We start from the raw sequence: 9,806 nt of genomic DNA on the forward strand, positions 1-9,806 counted from the left end.
TCGTATTTTATGCTTCTGACGTTGACTTCTTAGGCCGTAACTATTCGACCTGGTGGAGCAACGCCCTGGAGTGAAACCTAGGTTGCCCGGATCGTAGAAATGACCACTACTATCACACTGGTTGCAAATTATTCCTGCTATACGATGGAAAAACTGTTGTATTTTTATTGCATTTTATGCTTCTGGCGTTCACTTCTTAGGCCCTAACTATTCGATCTGGTGGAACAACGGCCTAGGGTGAAGCCTAGGTTGCCCGGAACGTAGAAATGACCATAACTTTTACACTGGTAGCAATTATTCGTTTTATACAATGGAAAAACTGTTCTATTTATTTTGTACTTAATGCTTCGGGCGTTGAATCCTAAGGCCCTAGCTGTTCGATCTAGTGGAGCAACGCCCTAGAGTGAAGCCTAGGTTGCCCGGAAAGGAGAAATGACCATCACTTTCAAACTAGTTGCAATTAATCTAGTTATACGATGGAAAAACTGTTGTATTTATATCGTATTTTATGCCTCTGGCGTTGACTTCTAAGGCCGCAGCTATTAGATGTGGTGGAGCAACGCCCTAGAGTGACGCCTAGGGTGCCCTGAACGTAGAAATGACCATTACTTTCACACTGGTTGCAATTATTCGTTTTATACGATGGAAAAACTGTTGTATTTTTATTGCATTTTATGCTTCGGGCATTGACTTCTAAGGCCCTAACTGTTCAATCTGTTGGAGCAATGCCCGAGGGTGAAGCCTAGGTTGCCCGGAAAGTAGAAATGACCATTACTTTCACACTGTTTGCAATTATTCCTTTTATACGATGGAACAGCTGTTGTATTTATATCGTATTTTATGCTGCTGGCGTTTACTTCTAAGGACCTAACTATTCGATCTGGTGGAGCAACGGCCTAGAGTGAATCCTAGGTTGCTCGGAATGTAGAAATGACCATAACTTTCACACTGGTTGCAATTATTCGTTTTATACGATGGAAACGCTGTTGTATTTATATCGTATTTTATGCTTCTGGCGTTGACTTCTATGGCACTAACTATTCGATCTGGTGGAGCAACGCCCTAGAGTGAAGCCTGGGTTGCCCGGAACGTAGAATTGGCCATCACTTTCAAACTGGTCGAAATTATTCCTGTTATATGAAGGAAACACTGTTGTATTTTTTTTGTATTTTATGGTTCGGGCGTAGACTTCTAAGGCCCTAACTATTCAATATGTTGGAGCAACGCCCTAGGGTGAAGCCTAGGTTGCTCGGAAAGTAGAAATGTCCATAAGTTTCATACTGGTTGCAATTATTCGTTTTATTCGATGGAAAAGCTGTTGTATTTATATTGTATTTTATGCTTCTGGCGTTGACTTCTAAGGCACTAACTATTCGATCTGGTGGAGCAACGCCCTAGAGTGAAGCCTAGGTTGCTCGGAATGTAGAAATGACCATAACTTTCACACTTGTTGCAATTATTCGTTTTATACGATTGAAACGCTGTTGTTTTTTTTTTTTGCATTTTATGGTTCGGGCGTTGACTTCTAAGGCCCTAACTATTCAATCCGTTTGAGCAACGCCCTAGGGTGAAGCCTAGGTTGCTCGGAAAGTAGAAATGACCATAAGTTTCATACTGGTTGCAATTATTTGTTTTATACGATGGAAAAGCTGTTGTATTTATATTGTATTTTATGCTTCTGGTGTTGACTTCTAAGGCACTAACTATTCGATCTGGAGGAGCAACGCCCTAGAGTGAAGCCTAGGTTGCTCGGAATGTAGAAATGACCATAACTTTCACACTTGTTGCAATTATTCGTTTTATGCGATGGAAACGCTGTTGTTTTTTTTTTTTGCATTTTATGGTTCGCGCGTTGACTTCTAAGGCCCTAGCTATTCGATCTAGTGGAGCAACGCCCTAGAGTGAAGCCTAGGTTGCCCGGAAAGGAGAAATGACCATCACTTTCAAACTGGTTGCAATTAATCTAGTTATACGATGGAAAAACTGTTGTATTTATATCGTATTTTATGCCTCTGGCGTTGACTTCTAAGGCTGCAGCTATTAGATGTGGTGGAGCAACGCCCTAGAGTGTCGCCTAGGGTGCCCTGAACGTAGAAATGACCATTACTTTCACACTGGTTGCAATTATTCGTTTTATACGATGGAAAAACTGTTGTATTTTTATTGCATTTTATGCTTCGGGCATTGACTTCTAAGGCCCTAACTGTTCAATCTGTTGGAGCAATGCCCGAGGGTGAAGCCTAGGTTGCCCGGAAAGTAGAAATGACCATTACTTTCACACTGTTTGCAATTATTCCTTTTATACGATGGAAAAGCTGTTGTATTTATATAGTATTTTGTGCTTCTGGCGTTCACTTCTTAGGCCCTAACTATTCGATCTGGTGGAACAACGCCCTAGGGTGAAGCCTAGGTTGCCTGGAACGTAGAAATGACCATAACTTTTACACTGGTAGCAATTATTCGTTTTATACAATGGAAAAACGGTTCCATTTATTTTGTATTTTATGCTTCGGGCGTTGACTTCTAAGGCCCTAACTGTTGAATCTGGTGGAGCAACGCCCTAGAGTGAAGCCTAGGTTGCCCGGAACGCAGAAATGACCGTAACTTTCGCACTGGTCGCAAATATTCCTGTTCTACGATGGACAAACTGTTGTATTTATATCGTATTTTATGCTTCTGGCGTTGACTTCTAAGGACCTAACTATTCGGTCTGGTGGAGCAACGCTCTAGAGTGAAGTCTAGGTTGCTCGCAATGTAGGAATGACCATAAATTTCACACTGGTTGCAATTATTCGTTTTATACGATGGAAATTCTGTTGCATCTTTATCGTATTTTATGCTTCTGGCGTGGACTTCTAAGGCCCAAACTATTCGATCTGGTGGAGCAACGCCCTAGAGTGAAGCCTATGTTGCCCGGACCGTAGAAATGACCATAACTTTCACACTGGTAGCAATTATTCGTTTTATACGATGGAAAAACTGTTCCATTTATTTTGTAATTTATGCTTCGGGCGTTGACTTCTAAGGTCCTAGCTATTCGATCTGGTGCAGCAACGCCCTAGAGTGAAGCCTAAGTTGCCCGGAACGCAGAAATGACTATCACATTCAAACTGGTTGCTATTATTCCTGTCATATGATGGAAGAACTGTTGTACTTTTATTGCATTTTATGCTTCGGGCATTGAGTTCTAAGGCCCTAACTATTCAATCTGTTGGAGCAGCGCCCTATGGTGAAGCCTAGGCTGCCCGGAAAGTAGAAATGACCATAACTTTCACACTGGTAGCAATTATTCGTTTTATACGATGGAAAAACTGTTCCATTTATTTTGTAATTTATGCTTCGGGCGTTGACTTCTAAGGTCCTACCTGTTTGATCTGGTGGAACAACGCCCTAGAGTGAAGCCTAGGTTGCCCGGAACGTAGAAATGCCAATAACTTTCACACTGGTTGCTATTATTCGTTTTATACAATGGAAAAACTGTTATATTTATATTGTATTTTATGCTTCTGGCGTTGACTTCTGAGGCCGTTGCTATTCGATGTGGTGGAAGAACTCCATAGAGTGAAGCCTAGGTAGCCCGGAACGTAGAAATGTCCATATCTTTCGCACTGTTTGCAATTATTCATTTTATACGATGGCAAAGCTGTTGTATTTATATTGTATTTTATGCTTCTGGCGTTGACTTCTTAGGCCCTAACTATTCGATCTGGTGGATCAACGCCCTAGGGTGAAGCCTAGGTTGGCCGGAATGTAGAAATGTCCATAACTTTCACACTGGTTGCAATTATTCGTTTTATACGATTGAAAAGCTGTTGTATTTATATTGTATTTTATGCTTCTGGCGTTGACTTCTTAGGCCCTAACTATTCCCTCTGGTGGATCAACGCCCTAGAGTGAAACCTACGTTGCCGGGAACGTAGAAATGACCATTACTTTCACACTGGTTACAATTATTCGTTTTATACGATGGAAAAACTGTTGTACTTATATTGTATTTTATGCTTCTGGCGTTCACTTCTTAGGCCCTAACTATTCGATCTGGTGGAGCAACGCCCTAGAGTGGAGCCTAGGTTGCCCGGAACGTAGAAATGAACATCGCTTTCAAACTGGTTGCAATTCATCCTGTTATACGATGGAAAAACTGTTGTATTTTTACTGGATTTTATGCTTCGGGCATTGACTTCTAAGGCCCTAACTATTCAATCTGTTGGAGCAATGCCCGAGGGTGAAGCCTAGGTTGCCCGGAAAGTAGAGATGACCATAACTTTCATACTGGTTGCATTTATTCGTTTTATATGCTGGAAAAACTGTTGTATTTATATTGTATTTTATGCTTCTGGCGTTCACTTTTTAGGCCCTAACTATTCGATCTGGTGGAACAACGGCCTAGAATGAAGCCTAGGTTGCCCGGAACGTAGAAATGACCATAACTTTTACACTGGTAGCAATTATTCGTTTTGTACGATGAAAAAACTGTTCTATTTATTTTGTATTTTATGCGTCGGGCGTTGACTTCTAAGGCCCTAACTGTTTTATCTGGTGGAGCAACGCCCTAGAGTGAAACCTAGGTTGCCCGGAACGTAGAAATGACCATAACTTTCACACTGGTTGCTATTATTCGTTTTATACGATGGAAAAGCTGTTGCATCTTTATTGTATTTTACTCTTCTGGCGTTGACTTCTAAGGCCGTAACTATTCGATCTGGTGGAGCAACGCCCTAGAGTGACGCCTAGGTTGCTCGGAACGTAGAAATGACCATTACTTTCACACTGGTTGCAATTATCCGTTTTATACGATGGAAAAGCTGTTGTATTTATATCGTATTTAATGCTTCGGGCGTTGACTTCTAAGGCCCTAACTATTCAATCTGTTGGAGCAACGCCCTAGAGTGAAGCCTAGGTTGCCCGGAACGTAGAAATGACCATAAGTTTCATACTGGTTGCAATTATTCCTGTTATGCGATGGAAAAACTGTTGCATCTTTATTGTGTTTTATGCATCTGGCGTTGACTTCTAAGGCCCTAGCTATTGCATCTGGTGGAGCAACGCCCTAGAGTGAAGCCTAGGCTGCCCGGAACGTGGAAATGACCATAACTTCCACACTGGTAGCAATTATTCGTTTTATACGAAGCAAAAACTGTACTATTTATTTTGAATTTTATGCTCCGGGCGTTGACTTCTAAGGCCCTAGCTATTCGATCTGGTGGAGCATCGCCCTAGAGTGAAGCCTAGGTTGCCCTGAACGTAGAAATGAACATCACTTTCAAAATGGTTGCAATTATTCCTGTTATATTATATAAAAACTGTTGTATTTTGATTGCATTTTATGCCTCGGGCATTGACTTCTAGGGCCCTAACTATTCAATCTGTTGGAGCAACGCCCTATGGTGAATCCTAGGTTGCCCGGAAAGTAGAAATGACCATAACTTTCACACTGATTGCTATTATTCGTTTTATACAATGGAAAAACTGTTCCATTTATTTTGTATTTTATGCTTCGGGCGTTGACTTCTAAGGCCCTAACTGTTGATTCTGGTGGAGCAACGCCCTAGAGTGAAGCCTAGGTTGCCCGGAACGCAGAAATGACCATAACTTTCGCACTGGTTGCAAATATTCCTGTTCTACGATGGACAAACTGTTGTATTTATATCGTATTTTATGCTTCTGGCGTTGACTTCTAATGACCTAACTATTCGATCTGGTGGAGCAACGCTCTAGAGTGAAGTCTAGGTTGCTCGGAATGTAGGAATGACCATAAATTTCACACTGGTTGCAATTATTCGTTTTATACGATCGAAAAACTGTTCTATTTATTTTGTACTTAATGCTTCGGGCGTTGACTCCTAAGGCCCTAGCTGTTCGATCTAGTGGAGCAACGCCCTAGAGTGAAGCCTAGGTTGCCCGCAAAGGAGAAATGACCATCACTTTCAAACTAGTTGCAATTAATCTTGTTATACGATGGAAAACTGTTGTATTTTTATTGCATTTTATGCTTCTGGCGATCACTTCTTAGGCCCTAACTATTCGATCTGGTGGAACAACAGCCTAGGGTGAAGCGTAGCTTGCCCGGAACGTAGAAATGACCATTACTTTCACACTGTTTGCAATTATTCCTTTTATACGATGGAACAGCTGTTGTATTTATATCGTATTTTATGCTGCTGGCGTTTACTTCTAAGGACCTAACTATTCGATCTGGTGGAGCAACGCCCTAGAGTGAATCCTAGGTTGCTCGGAATGTAGAAATGACCATAACTTTCACACTGGTTGCAATTATTCGTTTTATACGATGGAAACGCTGTTGTATTTATATCGTATTTTATGCTTCTGGCGTTGACTTCTATGGCACTAACTATTCGATCTGGTGGAGCAACGCCCTAGAGTGAAGCCTGGGTTGCCCGGAACGTAGAATTGGCCATCACTTTCAAACTGGTCGAAATTATTCCTGTTATATGAAGGAAACACTGTTGTATTTTTTTTGTATTTTATGGTTCGGGCGTAGACTTCTAAGGCCCTAACTATTCAATATGTTGGAGCAACGCCCTAGGGTGAAGCCTAGGTTGCTCGGAAAGTAGAAATGTCCATAAGTTTCATACTGGTTGCAGTTATTCGTTTTATTCGATGGAAAAGCTGTTGTATTTATATTGTATTTTATGCTTCTGGCGTTGACTTCTAAGGCACTAACTATTCGATCTGGTGGAGCAACGCCCTAGAGTGAAGCCTAGGTTGCTCGGAATGTAGAAATGACCATAACTTTCACAATTGTTGCAATTATTCGTTTTATACGATTGAAACGCTGTTGTTTTTTTTTTTTGCATTTTATGGTTCGGGCGTTGACTTCTAAGGCCCTAACTATTCAATCCGTTTGAGCAACGCCCTAGGGTGAAGCCTAGGTTGCTCGGAAAGTAGAAATGACCATAAGTTTCATACTGGTTGCAATTATTTGTTTTATACGATGGAAAAGCTGTTGTATTTATATTGTATTTTATGCTTCTGGTGTTGACTTCTAAGGCACTAACTATTCGATCTGGAGGAGCAACGCCCTAGAGTGAAGCCTAGGTTGCTCGGAATGTAGAAATGACCATAACTTTCACACTTGTTGCAATTATTCGTTTTATGCGATGGAAACGCTGTTGTTTTTTTTTTTTGCATTTTATGGTTCGCGCGTTGACTTCTAAGGCCCTAGCTATTCGATCTAGTGGAGCAACGCCCTAGAGTGAAGCCTAGGTTGCCCGGAAAGGAGAAATGACCATCACTTTCAAACTGGTTGCAATTAATCTAGTTATACGATGGAAAAACTGTTGTATTTATATCGTATTTTATGCCTCTGGCGTTGACTTCTAAGGCCGCAGCTATTAGATGTGGTGGAGCAACGCCCTAGAGTGTCGCCTAGGGTGCCCTGAACGTAGAAATGACCATTACTTTCACACTGGTTGCAATTATTCGTTTTATACGATGGAAAAACTGTTGTATTTTTATTGCATTTTATGCTTCGGGCATTGACTTCTAAGGCCCTAACTGTTCAATCTGTTGGAGCAATGCCCGAGGGTGAAGCCTAGGTTGCCCGGAAAGTAGAAATGACCATTACTTTCACACTGTTTGCAATTATTCCTTTTATACGATGGAAAAGCTGTCGTATTTATATAGTATTTTGTGCTTCTGGCGTTCACTTCTTAGGCCCTAACTATTCGATCTGGTGGAACAACGCCCTAGGGTGAAGCCTAGGTTGCCTGGAACGTAGAAATGACCATAACTTTTACACTGGTAGCAATTATTCGTTTTATACAATGGAAAAACGGTTCCATTTATTTTGTATTTTATGCTTCGGGCGTTGACTTCTAAGGCCCTAACTGTTGAATCTGGTGGAGCAACGCCCTAGAGTGAAGCCTAGGTTGCCCGGAACGCAGAAATGACCGTAACTTTCGCACTGGTCGCAAATATTCCTGTTCTACGATGGACAAACTGTTGTATTTATATCGTATTTTATGCTTCTGGCGTTGACTTCTAAGGACCTAACTATTCGATCTGGTGGAGCAACGCCCTAGAGTGAAGCCTAGGTTGCCCGGACCGTAGAAATGACCATAACTTTCACACTGGTAGCAATTATTCGTTTTATACGATGGAAAAACTGTTCCATTTATTTTGTAATTTATGCTTCGGGCGTTGACTTCTAAGGTCCTAGCTATTCGATCTGGTGCAGCAACGCCCTAGAGTGAAGCCTAAGTTGCCCGGAACGCAGAAATGACTATCACATTCAAACTGGTTGCTATTATTCCTGTCATATGATGGAAGAACTGTTGTACTTTTATTGCATTTTATGCTTCGGGCATTGAGTTCTAAGGCCCTAACTATTCAATCTGTTGGAGCAGCGCCCTATGGTGAAGCCTAGGCTGCCCGGAAAGTAGAAATGACCATAACTTTCACACTGGTAGCAATTATTCGTTTTATACGATGGAAAAACTGTTCCATTTATTTTGTAATTTATGCTTCGGGCGTTGACTTCTAAGGTCCTACCTGTTTGATCTGGTGGAACAACGCCCTAGAGTGAAGCCTAGGTTGCCCGGAACGTAGAAATGCCAATAACTTTCACACTGGTTGCTATTATTCGTTTTATACAATGGAAAAACTGTTATATTTATATTGTATTTTATGCTTCTGGCGTTGACTTCTGAGGCCGTTGCTATTCGATGTGGTGGAAGAACTCCATAGAGTGAAGCCTAGGTAGCCCGGAACGTAGAAATGTCCATATCTTTCGCACTGTTTGCAATTATTCATTTTATACGATGGCAAAGCTGTTGTACTTATATTGTATTTTATGCTTCTGGCGTTGACTTCTTAGGCCCTAACTATTCGATCTGGTGGATCAACGCCCTAGGGTGAAGCCTAGGTTGGCCGGAATGTAGAAATGTCCATAACTTTCACACTGGTTGCAATTATTCGTTTTATACGATTGAAAAGCTGTTGTATTTATATTGTATTTTATGCTTCTGGCGTTGACTTCTTAGGCCCTAACTATTCCCTCTGGTGGATCAACGCCCTAGAGTGAAACCTACGTTGCCGGGAACGTAGAAATGACCATTACTTTCACACTGGTTACAATTATTCGTTTCATACGATGGAAAAACTGTTGTACTTATATTGTATTTTATGCTTCTGGCGTTCACTTCTTAGGCCCTAACTATTCGATCTGGTGGAGCAACGCCCTAGAGTGAAGCCTAGGTTGCCCGGAACGTAGAAATGAACATCGCTTTCAAACTGGTTGCAATTCATCCTGTTATACGATGGAAAAACTGTTGTATTTTTACTGGATTTTATGCTTCGGGCATTGACTTCTAAGGCCCTAACTATTCAATCTGTTGGAGCAATGCCCGAGGGTGAAGCCTAGGTTGCCCGGAAAGTAGAGATGACCATAACTTTCATACTGGTTGCATTTATTCGTTTTATATGCTGGAAAAACTGTTGTATTTATATTGTATTTTATGCTTCTGGCGTTCACTTTTTAGGCCCTAACTATTCGATCTGGTGGAACAACGGCCTAGAATGAAGCCTAGGTTGCCCGGAACGTAGAAATGACCATAACTTTTACACTGGTAGCAATTATTCGTTTTGTACGATGAAAAAACTGTTCTATTTATTTTGTATTTTATGCTTCGGGCGTTGACTTCTAAGGCCCTAACTGTTTTATCTGGTGGAGCAACGCCCTAGAGTGAAACCTAGGTTGCCCGGAACGTAGAAATGACCATAACTTTCACACTGGTTGCTATTATTCGTTTTATACGATGGAAAAGCTGTTGCATCTTTATTGT

Source organism: Calliopsis andreniformis, unplaced genomic scaffold (genome assembly GCF_051401765.1).
Source record: "Calliopsis andreniformis isolate RMS-2024a unplaced genomic scaffold, iyCalAndr_principal scaffold0025, whole genome shotgun sequence".
Taxonomy (NCBI): Eukaryota; Metazoa; Arthropoda; class Insecta; order Hymenoptera; family Andrenidae; genus Calliopsis; species Calliopsis andreniformis.